The sequence below is a fragment of the Melospiza melodia genome, chromosome 2, assembly GCF_035770615.1.
Source record: "Melospiza melodia melodia isolate bMelMel2 chromosome 2, bMelMel2.pri, whole genome shotgun sequence".
In the NCBI taxonomy this organism is placed as follows: Eukaryota; Metazoa; Chordata; class Aves; order Passeriformes; family Passerellidae; genus Melospiza; species Melospiza melodia.
The window spans coordinates 124,350,225-124,370,934 of record NC_086195.1 but is presented as its reverse complement, the minus strand read 5'-3'; the positions used below and the strand labels follow the sequence as shown (position 1 = coordinate 124,370,934).

At 40.7% G+C, this 20,710-nt stretch overlaps 1 protein-coding gene across 1 annotated transcript in view; it reads left to right on the top strand.

The window, feature by feature from the left end:
* Positions 1-7,869: 7,869 nt before the first annotated feature.
* Positions 7,870-20,710, top strand: part of ST6GAL2 (ST6 beta-galactoside alpha-2,6-sialyltransferase 2) — a 174,719-nt gene continuing 161,878 nt past the window's right edge. Inside the window, exon 1 of the mRNA XM_063149857.1 lies at positions 7,870-7,942. The gene's annotated coding sequence lies outside the window, so the exon portion shown is untranslated. The remainder of the gene's footprint in view (positions 7,943-20,710) is intronic.

Here is a 20,710-nt window from a genome sequence, read left to right as displayed (position 1 = left end):
CGCTTTCCTATGTGGTTGCTTATCCTGAACCAAAATCCTGGCCCTGTCTTTCCTCAGTGGGCTCACTGTGAAAAAGGTTAAGCAGAAGACTGAGATTGTGGAATTTGAATTTGGCTTTCTGAAATCCTTATGTTAAGTCTTCTTGCTCTTCTGGAGGTGCTGACCACCCACGAGATCCAGCCATATTCTTTCCTATGCCCACCTAGTAGCACAGGGTATTATTGCTTCTTCAGAACTGTGGGCTTGTATAGAGAAGGAGGAAAGTCTCAAGCATAAATTATATTTTAAAATTACAACACATTCAATTATGTTTCTGAGGATTTATCATTGCTTTCTAAATGCTCTTATTATTTGTTATTTCTATGCCTTTTGTTCCTCTGTGGACTCGCGTCTGGCGAAAACAACAACCCTACATATGAATTCTTTGAGTTAAAATATAAACTCACAGTTAAGTGCATAGCAACATGGTGAATTTAAACCAAATCTTTGCAAAAATGCCTAGAGCATGCACAGGCAGTGTTGGGGGAATTAACTGAAAATAAAAGGAGCAAACTGATTCAGTGGTATGTTGTTCCTCTGCTACATTTGTCTCAAGTTCCTAGATGCTCTACTGGTGTAAACTGTACTAATTCAGTTTTTAAAGTTTTTAGCTAAAAAGCTATAAAAATATTTTGGCTACAGTGTATGGCCTTTTCATATAAGGAGCAACTTTGCACTATTTTACCTAGGACAGAATAAGAAATAAAAGAGGACTTTCCTACAATGCCCTATTTGTGTAGCTAGGATAATCTCAAGTCTTCTCAGGCTTTCAAGGTTTTCAGACACCAAGTAGAATGCATTTAGATTTGTACATATTCAGAAATCAAAACCCCCTCAAGTACTAATGGCTTAATTTATATTTCATAGAATAAGAAATGTTAGAGTAGGATTTTCTGCGCTGAGTAAACCTTTATCAGCTGTTCTTATGCTTTTGGCATTCTTTGTTCTCATCTCTCTCCCTCAGGGATACAATAAAAATAGCTAATGTTCATTTTCTTCCCCAGTTTGCATCCACTGCTTCCGTTCAGCTTTTATGTGACAATCCAGCTTCCATGGTAGCCAGCATAGGATTTCAATTCCTGCTGCCTCTTTTTCTGGAGGTTGCTGATGATATTTTCTCCCTTGCTGTAGGTGTCATCAGATTGCCTTGTGCCACCAGTGGTTGTGTCCTCACTAACAATACAAGTCTTGGTTCAAAGGCAAAGCCTTCTCTTCCATTAGGGACAACTATTTACCAAGGCATGGCAAGGTGCAACTATCACTCCAGTGGTACTGAGACAGAGCCTGAGTCCCTCAGCCACTCCTCACCTCCTTGTCATATTCCCCCCTCCAGGCTCCTTGCAGTGTGCCAAGGGGCAGAGGCAGTGCAGCTAAGCAGTTATGGCCCAGAAAAGTCTTTTATGCCTCAGGAGGAAGTGAGGAGTCATGGAAAATTAGCAGACAGCAGCCTGGACTTATGTCCTGCAAGCAAGTTAGCGTGGGATGTCAGATTAATGATAGGAAATTTATTTATACTTTCCCTAAAAAGATGTTTTTTGATGTGATCCTGATCTTGTCTGTGTTGTCTCATGTTTTCAACCATCATTTTCTCAGCTAGATTGCATTCATGCTGGATGCACATCCTTCTGTGTCTGGGAGCATCACTGTGTTTTTGGGCACAGGGACAAATCCAGGCAACATCAGGGCAGGGCTGCTCTTCCTCCATGCTCTACTTTCTGCCCGAAGGTGGGATCTGGACAGAAGCTGCAGCATGCCTCAAGGGGGTGATGCCTCTGCCTCCAAACACAACCACTGCATGAACACACTGAATGAACACACACATGCTCTGCTCTCCTAGGTTTAACCACCTCCACCTGTATGGTGAGCAATGCTCTGTGCATAACCCAGGTTTTTGTGTTGTTGTCATGTGAGTTTAGGCTCAGAATGAAGTGAGGACTTCTGTCCCTTTTCCCATTCCATGTTATCTTTTCCCCTTCTTCATGCTGTTAACCCCATTGTCTTTGAAAAGACCTGGGTTAATCAGTAGCCCTTCACATTAAAAGGTCAACAGTGAAATCCTGTTTTTCCTTTCTCTAGGAAAAAGAGAAAAACAACTAGAAGGTTGTTGATTTTTTCTTTTCTCTCTGATAATCTAAAGGAATAGCCCTGGTCTGTTTTAAATCTGGTTTCTTGTAGAGGTGCTCAATTTTCGGGTGGTGCAGTACATTGTTCCTTGTTGATTAAACCTGCATAGCACAATGTTTAATGTAAAACCAGTCTTAAAGGAATCTGTGACTGCAGAGAGTTGCAATGCAGCACAGTAGCTCAGAGGTATGCTCCTGTATGATTTTATGATAAGCTGTGCTCCCTATTGCTGAAAAGGAAGTGTAATAACCTCTGCTCCTCCCTTACCTGGTCCTGGGCTGTTGCTCTGTTTTTCTCGGAGTAAACTCATTCTAATCACTACCACAGAGATCCATCATCGGCTTTTATATGCTGGGTGAATTTTCTGCCTTTTAAATGTGTTGAACTTCTTGTTGTGCACTCAGATGAGAGCCAGCTCTGGCTCAAAATATGACACAAAAATCACAGCTGGGTTGAGGAGAGGAGCTGGGAGGGGATAATAAGACTCTCCCTTTTGACAGAGGCAAGCTGATAATTAATCGTATATTGTATCATGAAACCATGCACAATTAGGCACATCCCAGACACTTTAGTGATTGCCCCACAGTTATGGCACTCAGGTCTGGAAGACATCAACACAATGACTCATTTCAGCTCTTTCAAAGCAAATGGTACAATCCCTGTTTGCAGGTTTCTTTTCCTGTCACGCTTATGTGATTCTTCCTCATCAAGCACAGCAGCACACACACACACATGCTTGTTAACCTCCACCACAGCCATCCAGAGCCAGGAGAAGGAAACAAGCTCCTTTAGATCACTCAGGGGCTACTGGAAGAGCACCTTTATGGTGATGGAGAGGCAGCCTAAACAGACCTGCCGCCAGATCAGTTAACTTGAGTGCTGGTACAAATGCTCTAATGGCTGGGACTGAAATTTTCTGACACGTTCAAAATGCAGAGAGTGATAAAGAAAGCCATGCTCCGTGATGACTTCCTGCTAGATCAAAACATGGGGAATTAAAAACTTGCTGGAAAAACACTGGACTCAGCAGCGACCACTTTTACACCCACCTCACCTGTTTGTGCTGCTGTTTCTCCATGTTTCATAGAGATGTTCTGCTAGCTGTTGCCTTCCCAGGGAAAGTCTGCCCCTGGTATTAGTTTCCTAAAGTCCTTCTTTTCTACTTCTGAGGTCTTTCAATATGCCACACAATGGCAATTACTATGCAAACTGCTTTTTTGTTTCCTCAGATTCAATAGGTGGAGATGGTCATCAAAACTCCTCAAATGTAAATAAAAGCACAAAAATGCTGTTTAAAGTTACTTTAAGTTACTGGTGAGCTTTCAGTTGGGTTGCCCTAACTCAGCTTTGTGGCTTTATAGCAGACACCAGCAGTTTTACATATGCTGAGGGCTTAGCCAGTGTTGATATTTCATCTCTTTCAATCAGCAAGGGTAGAAAATGTAGGGATAGAAGCCCTCCACTACAGGATAGTGAGTGAGACTGAGCTTCTGCATGGATCTGCCTAGAACCTTCCTTACTATGAACACTCCAAAAAGCCCTCAATAGAACATAACTTCAACTCAACATCTCAGGTTTTATAGAAGTAAATAAAAATTAATTTATTTGTTTTATTTTAAAAAGAGAAAAAACAGTCACAAAAGTTTTATAAACAGTTTTCTCCCCAGCTCATCCTGAATTACAAAACATTATGTAATCCTAATTAGTTAATAAACATTACTGTGAATTACCTTTCTCTTCAGCTGACACAAGCAATGCGTTATTGCTGATACACAATTCCAAAGAATTGTCACTCACCATCAACTACTTCTATTTAAGGAGAAACAGCCTCCTCAGAATAATGAATTCAAAATTTCAGTGGCTTAGAAACCCTGAGGGTTTTACAGTTTGACCTTGAGGTTTGGGTTCTGTAATGACATTGCAGAAGTTCCTGCTGATTCTATGTAACTTTATAAAAGACACACATCAATATTCACAGGTGCTAAATCTCTATGTCACAGAGAATCTCTATCTCAGATAGAATTTGCAGGCTTTTTACATGCTATACTAGATTTAACAACACTACCTTGATTAATATTGTGTTGCAGATTACAGTTAGTATTGATGCAAAACATTGGAATTAGGTTTACCTGGATGTAAATGAGAACAGAATATAAGCTTTATCACAGAAATTTCGCTCCTCCCATTCATGAATTTTCCATGAATCAAGGAGTTGATTCTTTTAATCAGTGGGGTGAAATCTTGCACCTGTGATATTAAGATGTACATGCTTAATTCTGGCAATCTAGCACACATAAAAATCACTGTCTGAAAGGCTGTGTCTGTATCTTTGCACTGTAAAATGATTAGAATTTTGTGAGGAAGGAATAAAAGGGGATAGTTATGTCTTCAGAAATCAGTTTTATCTCAGCTAGTGTGGTGTCACTCATGAGGCAGAAGCTGCATGCATGCATGATTTATGTGCTTCCATATATCAGATCATCCAGATTTCTTTTCATTGTAAAACTGATATTGATTCTCCTGTATTAGTAGTACTGACACTGGGATAATTCTGACATCATTATAAAGTATGCACTAATACCTCCTTCCTTAGTGAAACCATTCTGCTCAATAAATCATGGAAAGGGTAAGAAGAAGAAGAGACAAAGAAAAAAATGTTATTAGAACTTGCTGGAATCGCTCAGTGCCCAGTCCAAACTGACTGACAAAGTCTATTCTTTTCAGACAGTAAGCAGGATACCAGTGTGTAAAACTTGTAGTTGATACTGATGGAGAGCAGAATCCATGCAAGAAATAAAACAAACCCAGGTATCACCCTCATTCTCCAGTATATTAAATGCACATTTTACTCCAGAGGTGTATTTCAAGCAAAATGTTGCACATCTCAGAGAAAATGAGAGGTATTTCTTTAAGAACCTGCTTCTACTGGAGGTCAATTACTTTAGTATTACTCATTAAAAATTAAGGATATTTATTGACAAGCAAACCACAGAAATTGGTTTATGTCAAAGAAGAATGGCAAATAGATACATGTATCAGGGACAGAGCCCTGAAGGAAACATTCTTTGCACAATACAATTAGATTCACAGGTCACAGAAGATTTGTTAGTTCGTTCCAAGTTGTAGAACTGTAATTTGTGGAAGAGTTCTCCCAGATTCTTGCACTGCAAAAAAGAATCTTTTTTCATTAAAGTGTAAGTTGCATGCACTCACTAGTGACAACCCACAGATCTGATTAAATTAATCTAATCCCCTAAGAGCAGAACCCTCCTATCATGATGGCAAGAGGTGTTCTTTGAACTCTGTTTCCATTCTTCTCTGTGAACCTTCTCATTAGCAAGCCCGGATGGAAGAATAGCTAAAGGGCTGGACAGTTTGTTTTTAATGCAGAAAGATCTCACATGTCAGCTATTGGGGTTGCCCTCCCAAAGCAAACACGTTGCCACTGCCTGCTTGTAGTTTCTAGAAACAATCTTTTCAAAACCTGCACCTGCAGCTAGCACAGCTCACAAGGCGGGGAGGCTCTGCCTACAGCAGATACCTGCAGCTCTTGCCCAAGCCACGCTCCATCCTGCTGCTGGAGCACGGACATGCCAGCTGTGGGAGTGCAGTGAGGGTGCCTCAGGCCCCCCAGGCCCTGCAGTAAGGGTGCTTGTGATGGGAGAGAGGATGCTGACAGGGATCAGGGTCCCCAATAGTACTGGGGAAAAACTGCTCTCACCTTGGCAGAAGTCCTCTGCCATTTCAAACATGGTAGCTTGCCAATCTCCTGACTAACCTCTCCAGAGGATGAATAGACAGATGAAGAATGTGTTTTGTGAGGCTTTTTTGTGAACTTCCACAGCAAATGAACAACCAGTAGGATGTTGCAATGTATGGTCTATAGGTCACCAATAGTCCCTGCTTTTTATACCAAGACAAACCAAGTCTTGAAAGTCATGGCTGCCTCTGTCTATGCCACTGATGACCCCACATGCCTTTGTGGCCATCTGCATTGGGGCTCCTTTAGGACCAAGAGGTGGCAGACAGTGTTAGTCTGCAGCTTAAACACAAGGTTGTATTTACCACCTGCTGCCTAATCCACTCTGAGCATCAGGAAGGCAGGAGCAACAAAGAACAGAAATTTCCATCTTTTCATCTTCTTCTACTGAGACAAGTCAAAGCCTTGGAAGAAGCTTCTCTCTGTACACTTCATGTTTTATGATTTCCTAATAAACTTACCAGGCCCGAAAATTATTTGTCTTTGATTAAAAGTAAATATTAAGTACATGTTTTGGAGATTAATAATGAGGCAGCTGTGTTTGAAAATATCCCCTGAAAAATGTTAGCAGGCTGAACAAGGCTTTCATGGAACGTTGCAGAGCACTAACATATTTTGGATAGAACTATCAATAAGGAAACTGTCAGTTGTGACTGATTTTTTTTAAATAGGCTTCTGTCAATTATTTTCTCTTCTTTTCTTCCCATTTCCATCCTTGTTTCAAGGTGCATCTGAATGGTGATACCAACTAACAGTCCTTAAAGTCATTGTCACACAGCTCTGCCAAGCTGGCTCACTGGTGCTCCCTGTGTTGCTCATGGGGACAAAGTCAGATTCATACATCCTACTTATATTTTTTCACCCTTTTCTTCAACTGCTTTACAGATGACTCTGTAGTCATTTGAAATGTACCAAGACCTGGACAAAGCCACTGCTTTCTGGGGAATCAGGCTGCTGGTAGATTGAAGGAAGTGTAGGATTTCAGCTCCCCAGTTGTTACATTTGCTATTGTGTTGTGCATGTGTGTAGGTGAGTGTATGGGTGATCATGTGGGAGAAAGAGAGATGGATTGATGGTGGGAAATATTGAAGAACACTTCTCTCTTTTACTTAGGAAGAGGATATTTTTTTATCTCATTTTATCAAAGGTGACATCAGGAGTAATGACAAGATAAATAATTTTAAGGCTTCAAAGAACAAGGATTCTAAAGAATAGGATTCTGAAGAACTTTAAAGAAAGGATCTGTCTTGGAGATTAAGCTTTTTAAAATCCTTCAGATCCCTTTGCCAAATGCAATAATATTCCATTGTAAATCCTTCCACGAATTTACATGTAGCATTGCATTTTTCCTTTAATGGTGTGTGCAGGTACAAAAAGGCAAAGATGTGTATTTACTAAACTGTTACCTTTTCAGTTAGTGAATTGCTTAGCCTGGATGCTTTCTTTCATAAATACAGTCATTAAATGCATGAAATTATTGATCTAAACTGCTTTCCTGGGAGATTGTTCCTTATAAAGAGCAAAGTCAGGTCTCTTTTTGACTGCAAGCTAGGCTAGATTTTATAATAAAACTTTCATCATAAAAAAAATAAAACTCTGATCAACAATAACCTCTCTATGATACATCAATGACTAAATCTCTGTGAGAGCTGGCTTTAATTTTTCTTACAGTGAAAGAGAGTAGGAAGGATGCAATTTTTTGCAAGGGACTCCTTTTTAAAGAGATCATGCTGAAAAGGCTGCTGAAGGGATCTCTTGCTGCTACAATTTGTAGAAAGGAGCTCTCATCATTATAGTCAGAGTTTATTGTGCCTCTCCCTGTCTCCCCCCCTTCCCACTCCCTCCCCTCCCTACCCCCCCGCCCCGTGTGTGTGTGTGCAGAGAGCTGGAGAAAGCTGGCAGCACCACCTGAATAGCTGCTGAAAGAGTGAGACTTCTCAGCTCCTGCTTCATTACTGGGTAGCAGCTATTCCAGTGTGTGCGAGCTCCAAACTGCTTCCTCCCAGCGGAAAGCCCTTGGTAAGTCCCCTCAGCCGACAGAGCTGCGGATTAACTCAGCAAAAGGCAGGATGGGGGGGGGTGGCAGGGAGCTCTGGGGATACTCAGAACCCGTGTGCAGCTTAAGATCCATTAGATTTCAAGGATTCTGTGTAATAAATGTGTAAAATCTTCTGTGGATTGCTGGGATGTGAAGGCAATCATGAGGAATGTTTTGCGTGCTCAAAAGCAATGCTAAGTACATTCAGGAATGCCTGAAAGAGAGCAGAATTTTTCTACATAAGATAAGATTAGTAAATGCTTCTCAGAACTGCCAGAAAAGTGGTTGTGTGTTGCTTTGTTTTGTTTACCCCTACCATCTTTCTCTTGTTGTCCTTTCCCCCATCTCGTCTTTTTGATTGTGTTGAATGTGTTAATAGGCTCAGAAAGAAGAAACTGTATCTTCTTGCAGAGTGATGACATTTGAAATGTAGAACTTTTATCAGAAGAGGGATGAGAGCTGAAGCTAAAGAGGAGATAACGTGTGCTTTTTACTTGCATTTATATTCTTGTGCATGTTTCTGGTGTTGATTGTACAGACTTGCTATGCTCACAAAAAGTTCAAAAAGCTGGGAGATGCACATTTGCTGCTCAAGATGCTGATGTTTGCACTTGCATCACATGTTTTATTAGTCATCCACATGAAAAGTAGCACTCTTCAGGTAGGTCCTTTCAGTAGCAAAAAGCATTCCCCGACACTCTTCTTCTTTGCCTTGATCCTATGAGTCAAGCTCATTGAACTCCACAGAAAATTATAGAGGCCACTGGAGAGGTCAGGTCACAACTCTCCTTGCCCCAGCTGAGCAGTGGCATTTGAAACAAGAGGCTGAAATAATGCTGTCATTTGAGAATCCCAGTACCTTGGACCTGGCTGTGTTTTGATTTGAAAAGTAGGAATGAGTTAAGCAGGGACAGGCTGAGGTTTTTGTCAGGCAGCACAGAGCATTAACAGAATGACTGCCTCTGAACTGAACCTCAGCTACTCAGTCCCCTGATGGATAAATCCAATCTACAAGAGATGACAGCCTGACTAGCTGGGCATGAGGCCACTGGCTCATTTGTTACTGTCTGTCCAGTCCACACCTCTGTTGGCTACATCTGTCTGTCGGATCACACACAGGTGACACAGATGTACTTGTAACTATGGGGGTAACCTGCTCCCTGTATTTAGAAAACATTTACCCATGATGTGAAACTGCCACTCAGTGTCCCTAGACATTATTTCCTTTGCTACTGAGCAAACATGATAGCTCAAAGGATTAGATTTCAGGTCTGCAGTGATGTCTTTCCAGTCTGTATGAGTAAATTTACATCTTTTCTATAGGTCAAAGGAGTGATACTGACAGATTTTCCCTTTCCAAAAGATTTCAATGTTTATTAAGGGACAGCTTTCAAGCAAATATTAAAACAGAGATTAGCCAAGCACAGAATAGATGTTGCTTCCTGAAACTCAGTCATTTTATGTTATGGTGAAGGGGAATCATGGAAAGGGATGCGAAGGACTAGGGGATTGATAAGTGAGTTGATGTAACAGGTAGCAGTGGAAATTGCAAGTAGGAGAATGTCTCATGTTCCAGGTTGTCAGAGTCAACATTAGTTCATCAATAAATTAAAATGTTGTCAAAATTGCATCATCACCTGGGCTGCTTAGTACATTAAGTATGATGCTGGAGTTCAATATAGAGAATATTAATTTCCAGGGGGAAGAAAGTGATAAGTGAAGAAGATGTTTGGGGTCTGGCTGTTGTTGGGGTTCTTTTGTGTTTTCATCCATTAACTACATAAATCTCTGCTGGAATACTCTTGAGTACAACTGAGTGTTCTCTTTTCTAAGTTTGTTTTGCTTTCAACATCTGCTTGGATATATGAAGGAGAAGAAACAGCTCAATGAGAAGAATTCCAGTCTGAAGAAGAGCAGGAACAGGTAGCTCTCCAGCTCAATGCCACATCCTTGTGTCAAATTCAGCCTTGATCACACTCATTTTAGTAAGTGAACTGTGCTGTCTGTTTGCTATCAGCATGGCAGGATGTTCTAAAAAACATCTTAATATCAGATCAGGATGGTGGAGAAATACTGGGGACATTTTGCCAGGGACCAGATGCCATGACCTTTCTGCCTATTGGAAGTTTGCTCTGTGAGGGTGATGCAACTCAGCACAAGAAAAAAAATGAGGAAAGCATCTTTTCTGATAGGCAAAATCTGTGTTTATCATGGGCAGTGTATGCTCTGCAGACCCTCACTCATGTCACAAGAAATCTTCCTCCCCCCTTCTCACAGAAATGTGGGAAGGCAAGAACTATTTGTGTCTTGCTGTAGAATGGATGACCTGTCTCACAGACAAGGCCACCCTCCTTGTGGCTGTGTGCCCACACATCCATACAGGAGCAGATCCCTGGTCAGGGGTGGGCAGGAGGCATTGCCTGTGCTCGGGCTGGTCTGACTGTCACCCTGCAGCCAATATGTGTCACCTGGCAGAGCCTTACTCCATCCTCCCTAGCAGCCCGAGGGGAGTTGTTCCTGGAGGATCACCAGGCATGGTCTTAAGATCTTGCTGATAAAAAGATCTTCAGACCCTGACAGTATGAGCCAGGGAGATCTAAATGTGCCTTCAAGACAACCTGGGTTTTCATCAGAAATTCTCTCTGTTGCATCTCTGAGTGAAAATGAGCTCTTCTCCCTGCCCCCCATCAAAGATTACAATTCATGAAGCAGAAAATGCCAGACACTCAAGCACTGGCAGAGTTCTTTTAAATTATATTTCTGGTTTATCATCCTTTTATATGTCAAAGTTTTATATTTCCCCTATCTATTTTTATATATAGCAAAACTTATCAATCCAGGCATTTCAATATCCATCACTAAAGCATAAAGATCTATATATCATTGTCAACTGAACAAACAGGGATTTTCAAAGAGTATTCCCTGTGCCAGCTGTGCCTTTTGTTTGCATTACTTGACTACAGTTCTGTTTATAAGAATTGCAAAACCAAACCAAGGAAGCAGAGACTGGTGTCTCTGCTTTTAGGTTTATTATCCTAAAAGCCCTCACTGCTGTACTTAGACATCTTCCATCTTTCCCCTTTCCCTGGGAAATCTCCATGGCTGTGATTTAGACCAATGCTCTTTGAAACAGATATCACATCTCCACTCATTGCACACATTTATGTCTATCAGGCTACATGGAAATATGAAATATTAAGTACAGCCAGATTATTTAGCATGTGTAAAAGCCTAGTGCAATCTTCTGATCATAACTGTTCATTTTTTTGTAACTCCTTGCACTTTGGAAGGGTGAAAAGGAGAGAAAACTATTCAAAAGTTCTGTCACTGCCTTTTAGTTTCTGGGCCCAGAGAAACAATTCAAATTCCAAACAACTATTATTTGCTTTTACTGCAGGGCAGTGGGAAGGGTGAAAGGACCTTGAAAAGCCATAATCTTGCAGTTATGAGGGGAATTATGTGTGGCCTTCTCGTGATTAGAATGAATCACAAATTGTTTTTGTCATTGCTAGGAAAAGACTGGAAGTGACATTTAGTAGTATATGAATTCCCCAGCAATTGGTACCCTGTAATATAAATTAGATTAGAGGCAGTTTACCAAGTCCCAGTACAGCAAGTTGTCCTTTCACTATTTTCTCAAAGGAAGATAATCTATAATGTATATTTTAGAAGATGACTGCAGCAAAGGAAAGCTACCATCCTAAAGGAAAAAAAAATTATTTCAATAGGACTTTGCAGTCAAAATTCCTTGCTGATTTAAAGAAGAAAAAATTCCTTGCTGGTCTATATCCAGAAATAATACTGAGTTTGAGTGTTTCCTTTACTGCATTTCTGTGTTAACTCTGCTAAATAATTATAGAAATTAGGAAGAGCAGAACAGATATAACTAGGTAATAGCAGGCATAATCACATCCCATTCCTTTAAACCTGGATCTGAGTTCTTTGACTTGCAATTGGTGTTTTTTACACGGAGAATCTGTGGCAGGATACGTTCCTAGCACTATAACAGATGCTATTAAAGCAGCTTCTTTTCATTATGAAAACAAAGCTGAAGCACTGTAACATATGTTGTGTTGATTCATGTCTCAGAAAACATAATTCCATGGAGATATATTTTATAAATGCAATAAGAAAGCAGCTGACTTCTTGAAAAAATGCATTCGACTGCAGCATTAGCCACTTGCATTTTGTACTTGACAAGTACTCAAATGCAATGTGTTTTAATACATTGCCACAACACCTAGGAATTTTCATTCACATGCAACACTGTTCCTTTCTCTTCACGAACATCTTAAACAATGCTACTGGAAAATGGGAAGCATTGGGAAGCAATTCCTTTTTTGGGACTCTGACCCTCATGTTCAGTGGCTAGTGTTCAGACCTCCAGATTGGATGTCTCCTCATCTGCAAAAAAGAGAAAATATTTCTTCCTCTCCTTCTACCTATGCACCCTTTATCTGTCTTCTGTGCTTATGCAGCATACTGGGGAGAGAGGCTGTGCTTTATATGCACAATACCTACACAGGCAGCACCTACACAGGTCCTGCCTGCTGCCTTTAGGTGCTCCTGTGGAAGAATTCTCCCCACATACCACCAGCTGATATTCTTAGCATCAGCCTCAGACAGCTGATACTGGGGAACATTTCCCTCAGAGTGCAGGGCACAGAAGCACCTGCAGACTCCAGACACTTTCCAGGACTGGTGCAGCAGTCTCAGAAAACTTCTGTTCCCCCATCTACAGCTGATCCTCTCAATAAATACTATAATGTCTTCATCCAAGTGTTTGAAGAAAAGACTCAGCATATCATTTCTGGAATCGGTGTCTGGGAATGTATGTGGCAATTATATCAAGAATACTGAGAAATACCAATTTCTTTGGCAGTTCTATCAGCTGCCCACAACTGACTGCAGTAAATGTTTGTTTCTGACAGCTGACTCGATAAGGTGGATCTGTGATGAGCTGACAAGTGCCCTAACAAAGCATATTCTTGAAGAATTCTCTTTCTGTCCAGAAACCCACTCACATCTCTGACAGCTGGCACCTTCAGTGTAGAACAATCAAAACACCACTCCACAATCCTGCTGTGTTTGTGTCCCAAACAAAAGTTGATGCATTTGGCTGCAACAGGCTGTGTGAAACAGGAGCAGATTTTGGTGTACTGCATGCTCTTATCTTCTTATTTAGTATATTTCATATTAAAATATATTTCAACAAAATTTAAAGGGTGTACTCTGCCCCCTTTAAAGAGTCAGAAACCATCTCTCAGCTGAAGTAAAAATGGTCAGTGAACTGATCTGTGATTAATTTCATCCACCCCAGAGTCATTAAACCTGGTTGTAGGGGCAGCACAGAGTAAACAAGCGCTGTTTCAGGGGACAGGGAACCTGTACAGAACAGCTGCTCTACATCCTTTCTTCTCTTGTTCTCTACTGGGAGCACAATGAGGGGACAATACAAGTTAAAATAGTCACAACACAGGACAGGGAGAAGAGTAAAAATATTAGTGTGAAAAAACAACGCAGAAACTTTACTGGAAATCTTTTTTTATGCTGAGAAAGACAGAATAAAACTGACCACTTCTATAGCTCAACTAAAAGCCTAATTTATGATGATGGTCCTAAAAAGAAAACTCAGATAGTGAGATGCAAAAGGTCTCCTTCAGTTAGTTCTAACAGAATTATATTTCTAACAGAATTGTTGTAAAATGCCTCAAGATAAATCCAGATCCCTCCATCTCATAACTCTTGTTGTCTTTTAGATGCATCCAATCAGAGGTCAATAAGGTGACTCAAGCCAAGGCTCAGCACAGAACATAACTCCCAAGAGGTTTTTTCCAAGCTGCTGTCTTCTTGCTGGAGATTCAAACAGCTCCCCAGAGCTTACTATCAGAGCAAGCACCCAGATTCTGGCATGTTACAAAGCACTCACGTCTTTTCCCTACATGCAGGAAATCTGGCAGTCCCATTTGCTGAAATTGCTGCTTCAGTCCTCTTTCAGGGGCACGTCTGGTGTCAGATTGCTTCCTGTTGCAGGGTCCAAATGCCCCTGTTGAGTGCTTCTAAGATCAGATCCCAGGAGGCATCAGCTCTTATCTCCAAGGTTATCCGCAAACCCACTGGTGAGTCTCCAGGGAAATAATTATAACCTGTCATTCTCCTTTCCCTATGCTTTGAGACAGCAAATTTCCTTTTCTCTTTAGTGTCACAGCATAGTTGACCACTTTCACAGCATTATACAAAGTCATTTGATGGTGAAAATGCTTGACAACAGAAGAGAGCTTATATATTGATTAAACTCCCCACAGATGTTACCTGATGTTGCTGAAGCTTATAGGATCAGTATTTTTCTGCTAGCATATTGAAGAACATAAATTTAGAAATTATAAGTAGATGCAGTGTTAGATTTAAAAATGACAATTTTATTTCTTTATGAGAATGGTGTGCAAAGCAGGCAAACATTTGTTCTGCTATGCTCATTGAGAAGTACCACTAAAATATGCTTTCCAAGGCACTATAGATGCAATGCAGATACAATGCACTGCCTTACTTTCACTAAAGATCCCCTTTGAATTTCCTGAGCATATTTTTCTAGCTCAATATCTCTCAATATCAATATAGACAAGATCCATTAGCCAGATGTGTTTGAGGAAAAAATTAAGGACCATCATATTTCCAGATAATGTATCTTAAAAGCTGATCTCATAATGCAAAGGTCAGATGAAACCAAAATACTGTTTACAGCAGTGCTCTTTCTTTTCAGCTCTGAAGTTATTAAAGGCATTTAGACTGAATTAATTAAAAAAAAAAAAGGAAACTGTTCTTGACTAGCTTAAGGAATACCATGTGGCATGTAATTTGGATTGCTGAGTGATTTAGACAAGTAAGCTGCATTACTCATCCATCTCATTTAAGATATGTCGATTTTGTAATCTTCCATCTGGATTTTCAGACAAACTTTGAGTTGCTTCTTGGTAGTTTGAAGAGGGCTGGAGAAGATGGCTCATCTTAGAATGAATAACGAAGGGTGAAAGCTGTCCAACTGGAAAAAGAGCATATGACAGAAAGCAAAGCTGGTTACAGCAGTACATTTTCAACGTATTTTGAATATATTTTCAAATTATTTTCAGTGACAGAATGACTCTCTAGCTTTGTTTTCCACAGCAAACAATCGCTCTGTATTTAGTACAGACCCATTTAGAATCAGAGGGGCACATTGGTATCCAGCACTCACAAGCTTTGTCTACTCCTGCTGTTCTAGCTACAGCATCATCGTATCAACACATCTGAGGTCATGGACAAGATTCATTAGCAAGTATATCCAAGCCTTCTATTCTTGGGGTGGGGGAAAGGAGGGAAGAGGGAAAGTGTTTTTAAGGGAATTTAAGAGGAAAAACAATACTACCTTTAACCCATCATCCTGCAATGCCAGCACCATTCATTTAAATATGGAATGCAGATAATACAGATGCCCTGTTACTTGCAGAACAAATGGTATTAGTAGTTCAAATTCCTGTGTTTCCACTCATTAACAAGTGCATGGAGGCTGTTTCCAGGCACTCACTATCCATTACACGATGGAGGCCAATCTGTCTAACCAACCAACCAACAAGAAGAGGCCAATCTGTCTAACCAACCAACCAACAAGAAGAGGCCAATCTGTCTAACCAACCAACCAACAAGAAAACATTAGATATGCCTATCTCAGTAGAGGTGAGAAAAAACCTCCTATGGTAAGGCTGCAGATAACAAGGTTTGAACAATGAAATGAAATGAGGAACTGAAAAAAAACAACCCAAGCCCAAATCCCAAACCCAAACAAAATTAAAGAACTCTAATGTTCTTCAAAAAGATATTTACAAACTCAAGGAGCAAATACATCTAAGGCATTTGAGCCATGTTTGTGTGAAATTTATTAGAGGGAAAGGACCAAAATCTAATTTGTTAATTTTGGTTTTGGAAATCAACTGCAAGAAATCCTTAGCCAAAACAATCTCTGGAAATAGATGCTCCACAGAGATAAAGAGAAGTGCCACAAACACCATTTCTCTCCCCCTGCCTCCTGAAAGAACAGTAAAATAGGAGTGGCAGCTTCTTGAAGCTCATTTTTTTTCCCCATGACAAATATTTCTAGCATCAGAAGCTCAGAAAGGTTCATTGAAGCATCCTGATAGACCTCATGGGAAGGCTAGGAATTCCTGCTACTTCAAGATGGAACTTGGTATGGGATAATCTAGACAGATTATCATGAAGGGTGCTCAGAAGTAGGTCATTAAAGGCTCCATGGTAGGTACAGTTCCATAAAGCTCCACAATTGCTTTATAATTCAAAGGATCAAGGGACAGGCTTAAGCATTAAAACTAAATGAAAATAATGAGGTTCTTTTTGTTCTAATTGCTTGTTTGGCAGACTGGTTCACAGTGAGGTGAGATGAGCTTTGTTTAGTTGAACCATCAGCCTAATGTCTTGCTAAGTCCTGGGTACTGTTTTAAATGTATCAGGCACCTGGAGGCTGCTGAAGCCAGAGAATCTGTGAAGGCTGGGTGTGTGGGACAGCACACCCACACCAAGAGCCAGGGGCAGTGCCTCACTGAGGGCCCAGTGACTCACAGGGGAACAGGACTGGCCCAGGCAACAAGGATGCTGACACGTGCTGCTTTGGGCCAGAACACCTTGGTTCTGTGTCACAGTGAGACACTTATCTGAGCCACAGGAAAGCTGAAGGCAGCATCAAATTACACTCCTCTGTCTTGGTTTTAGTATTTTATGTGGTCCCCAGGGGTGGTGGTGGGGTCCCACTCATATTCAGACTCCCTTTTGCAGCAGCAGAACCTGGGAGTTCCATGGAGCCACGAGCAGCCTGTAGTGCAAAGCAAGAGGCAACAGTTCTGTGTCTCCCACCTTCCCCAGTGGGGCTTGGCAGTGTGGGTGAAACAAGGCACTGCTTTCCACAGGCTGGGATTTGCATTAAGCATAAGGTGAGAGCTGTGGGATCAGCTTATGTGGCAGACATGCCTCCAGAGACACAGAAACCATGTTTGATACCAGTGAGAGAACGAGACCTGCTGAAACACACAGAAGTTTGCACGGGGGGGGGGGGGGGGGGGGGGGTGAAATTAAGATGATGGAGGTGATTTTCCTTGCCATCCCTGCCCTGAGCCATCAGACTGCAATAGATGCAGTGCTTTGGGCCAGGCAGCTAAGGGTAACTCTGAACTAAAGGAAATAGAATTTTTGTAGAAAGCATGAAAACTGTATACATGAAAAGGTGATATGGTGAAGTTAGCACTACTGTTGTTTGACAAAGAAAGAGCTGCCAAGCAGAAAGCATTTTTCTTTGGTGTCTTTGGTGGCATTTTGGTTTGCAGTGCCTAGAGTCCAGGCAGCAGCAAGGCAGGGCCAGAAGCAAGAAGAGGGACTTTACTCACAGCACAGATTCTCAAGCCAAGTGGTTCAGAAATTGGTGGCCCAGTACAGGCAATAAACAGCAACATATCAGAACAAATTCAAAGCTCTTATTTCACAGATCCAGAAAAAACAAACAAACAAACAAACAACAACAAAAAAGGAGTTACCAGTGTGAACACAGGGTAATTTGTGTTTGACTTGGCTCCAAATTCATGCTGTGAGATTCTTAACCTGACAGCATCAGCTGTGATTTTTTATTGAGAACAGTTATAAAAGTGAAGATCTGTCAATTAACAGGAACACGATTGACATCGTAGAAAATTATGTACACATCATGTGAAAAAAATTATACTGCTAGTGGCAAGAGGGCACTCAGAAGATGTCACCATTAAAGTTGCTTCCATGAAATTTTCCGTTTTGGGGCTGATGTTTTCATTCCTAGGAAGGTACAAGCTTTGAATAATCACAGAAGAATGAGATGCAGAAAGCAGAAGTGTGAAGGAGCTCCATGCATAAGAATTTAGACAACATTTAACTTTCACTTTAATTTATTGCAGTTGCCTCGTGTTTTGGTAGAGTACGCCCCCCCTTTTATATAGGATGTAATCTGTTTGAAAACAGTGAGTTGCATGATGCCTTGCATATTTACAGGAGTAAGACTATTTTAACATGTTTAGATAGAATAGTTTGACTAGCATTCAATTTTTGGAGCAAAACCTTGCAGGCAAGGTTTTTATAAACAGGAATCCAAACATAGGCATCTGAGACATATCTATATGGGTCTATATAAGTAAAAGTACTAAACTCTAAATATGGATTTCTAGGTTTAGCAATAAGGCGCAATACTGAGTTGCTGAAAGCAACATAGCTGCAATAGGAGGGTATGTTCACCTCGATGGAGACTTTCTGAACAGCACCATGCTGCTTCCAGGATCCACACTAGCCTGGATAACCTCACAAAACCCTGTGTTATGCCACACAAATGCATCCAAAAAGAACTCTGCTAGAAAATGTGACATCCAAGTTAGCAGATCATGTTTGGTTTTACCATTTGTGTTTCAGGACAGACACATTTCTTATTGTCCTGAATTTGGCTGGGACAGTTTCTTTAATCTGTAGTAGCTGGTACTACTGTGCTGTGTTTTGGATTCAGTATGAGGATAGTGCTGATAACACACAGGTGTTCTGACAGTTGTAAAGTAGTGCTTATCCTTAGTCAAGGATTTTTCAGCATCTCATGCTCTGTCAATGAGGAGCTGCACAAAAAGCCAGGAGAGAGGATAGTTTGTCCTGCTGACCCAAACTGGCCAAAGGAGTATTTCACATCATAGAGCATCATGTCCAGTACCTAAAATGGAGGAATTACCCAGAAGGAGCCACCTCTGCTCAGGGATGGGATGGGTATTAGTCAGTGGAAGGTGAGCAATGGTATTGTGCATTGCTTTTGTCTCTTGTGTCCTGTTAGTCTTTCTCCCTCTCCTTATTATTACAATTATTAATATTATTAACATATTTATAATTATAATTATGTTTCAATTATTAAGTTATTTTTATCTCATCCCATGAGGTTTACCTTTCTGTTCCAGTTCTCCTCCCCCTGGGGGCAGGGAGGAGGCTGTGTCAGAGGTAGTAATGTGGTGCTTTGCTGCCGGCTGGGATTAAACCACAGCACTTATCGTCACTACAGTGGAAATTTAGGACACACAAATGTTTTGTTCTTCAAGGCTTGGCTCATAAGACTACTTTTTGACAAGCTGTGACACTGTTAATGCCTATGGAAGCGCTTACACTATGAGTAACAGCTACTAGGAATAGTATGGATAATAGTTAACTGCAGAAGCAATACTCTCTTTATTTAGTCCCTTGCCTGGGCTATTTTCAAAAAACTGCTGTTTATTGTCATTATTGGGTTCAAGAACTGACTCTCTTTGTTCTCTTTCCAAAAACAGAGTAAATCAGGTCTGACATTCGAAGCAGTGTATTTACAGCAGCACGGAGCATGTGTCTCTGGAGCATGGCTGTAACAAAAAACAGAGAACAGCAAAAGCTCTGGTTATGTTTGTCACCCAGGGGAACAAGAGAGCAGGATGGCTTCCTCATCATCCTATTTTTCCTGCTTTTTTTTTGCAAAAACATTTTGAAATAGAATATTAAAGCAGGTTGCTCTTCTTTCAGATTTAGGCCTAAGGAATTTCACAAGGAGGTATTAGTAACTGAATTTTGCATCCACATTGGATGTGTTTTGTCCCTGTCTCCCCATGAAGGGAAGATGCACCAGTTGTCACTGCTTCATTAATTGTTCAATTTCTCCCAGTGGTAAAGGGACAAAATTCTGAATTCCAACTGGCAGGGTTTGCAGGGGTGTATAATTTATGAGCCGTGAGAAACTGGAAAGATAACTACAATCAGTATGAGCATAAGAAAAACATCCAGCATGCAATCTCTGCCACACAGCATAGCTGCCCATGCTTAGTTATCACGCTGCACATATTTTTTACTTTCCCAAAACCTAATTCTCAAGGTTGTTGTTTTGTTTGTGTTTTGGATTTTTAAAGGACTACATTCCTTTTTATAGACTGGAAGGCTTCTCAAGGGAAAGAGAGACAGTCTGGAAAGAACAGGATTTAAAAAGGTATAAAACAAAAATTACATCTTGCCAAAACCATATCAACACTATTGAATATTGTGGACAGCGAAGGATATGTAAAAGCAGAGGTAGGATTTTCACACTAGACATCTTCTTACTAGAAATGGAAAAGATCTGAAGAAAGACAGGCAAGGCAGACAGTCTTTCACAAACAAGAGAGGAAAGAAAAGCAGAAATGTAGGGATTGTGGGTACACCAATCTATTGCTATTAGTTTTTAACTTTTCTAACCAAGCTTTCTGCATTACTGGCAATATCACCAGAACACAAGCCAGGTGTCTGCAGATTTGCATAGATCTACATATTTTTAGCAATATCTGAACCATTGAGCAAGAACAGATAGGATAATATACAAAGGGTAAATAGAAATACATAAATACTTCAGGATTTAAAATAATTTCTTATCCATATATATCCTCCTTCCTTCTGCCTGTCAGTTCTGCTTCCTCCCTCCCAGCAGGAGACTTTCACTCTAGTTTCACACCACCCTTAAAAGGTTTCACTTGATGAACAACCTCATAGCCACATCTCCTCTCCTAAGTTAATTCTAGTCTCCCAACTTCATTTACTATCTGCTTCAGAAAATCAGGAATTTCAGCCCACTCCTAAAGGAAACCAGCCTTGAGTTCTGTACAGCTTGGCTAGATATGAGCACAGATACCATCAGTTTCTTAGTTATGTTATATGTTTCCAATAAC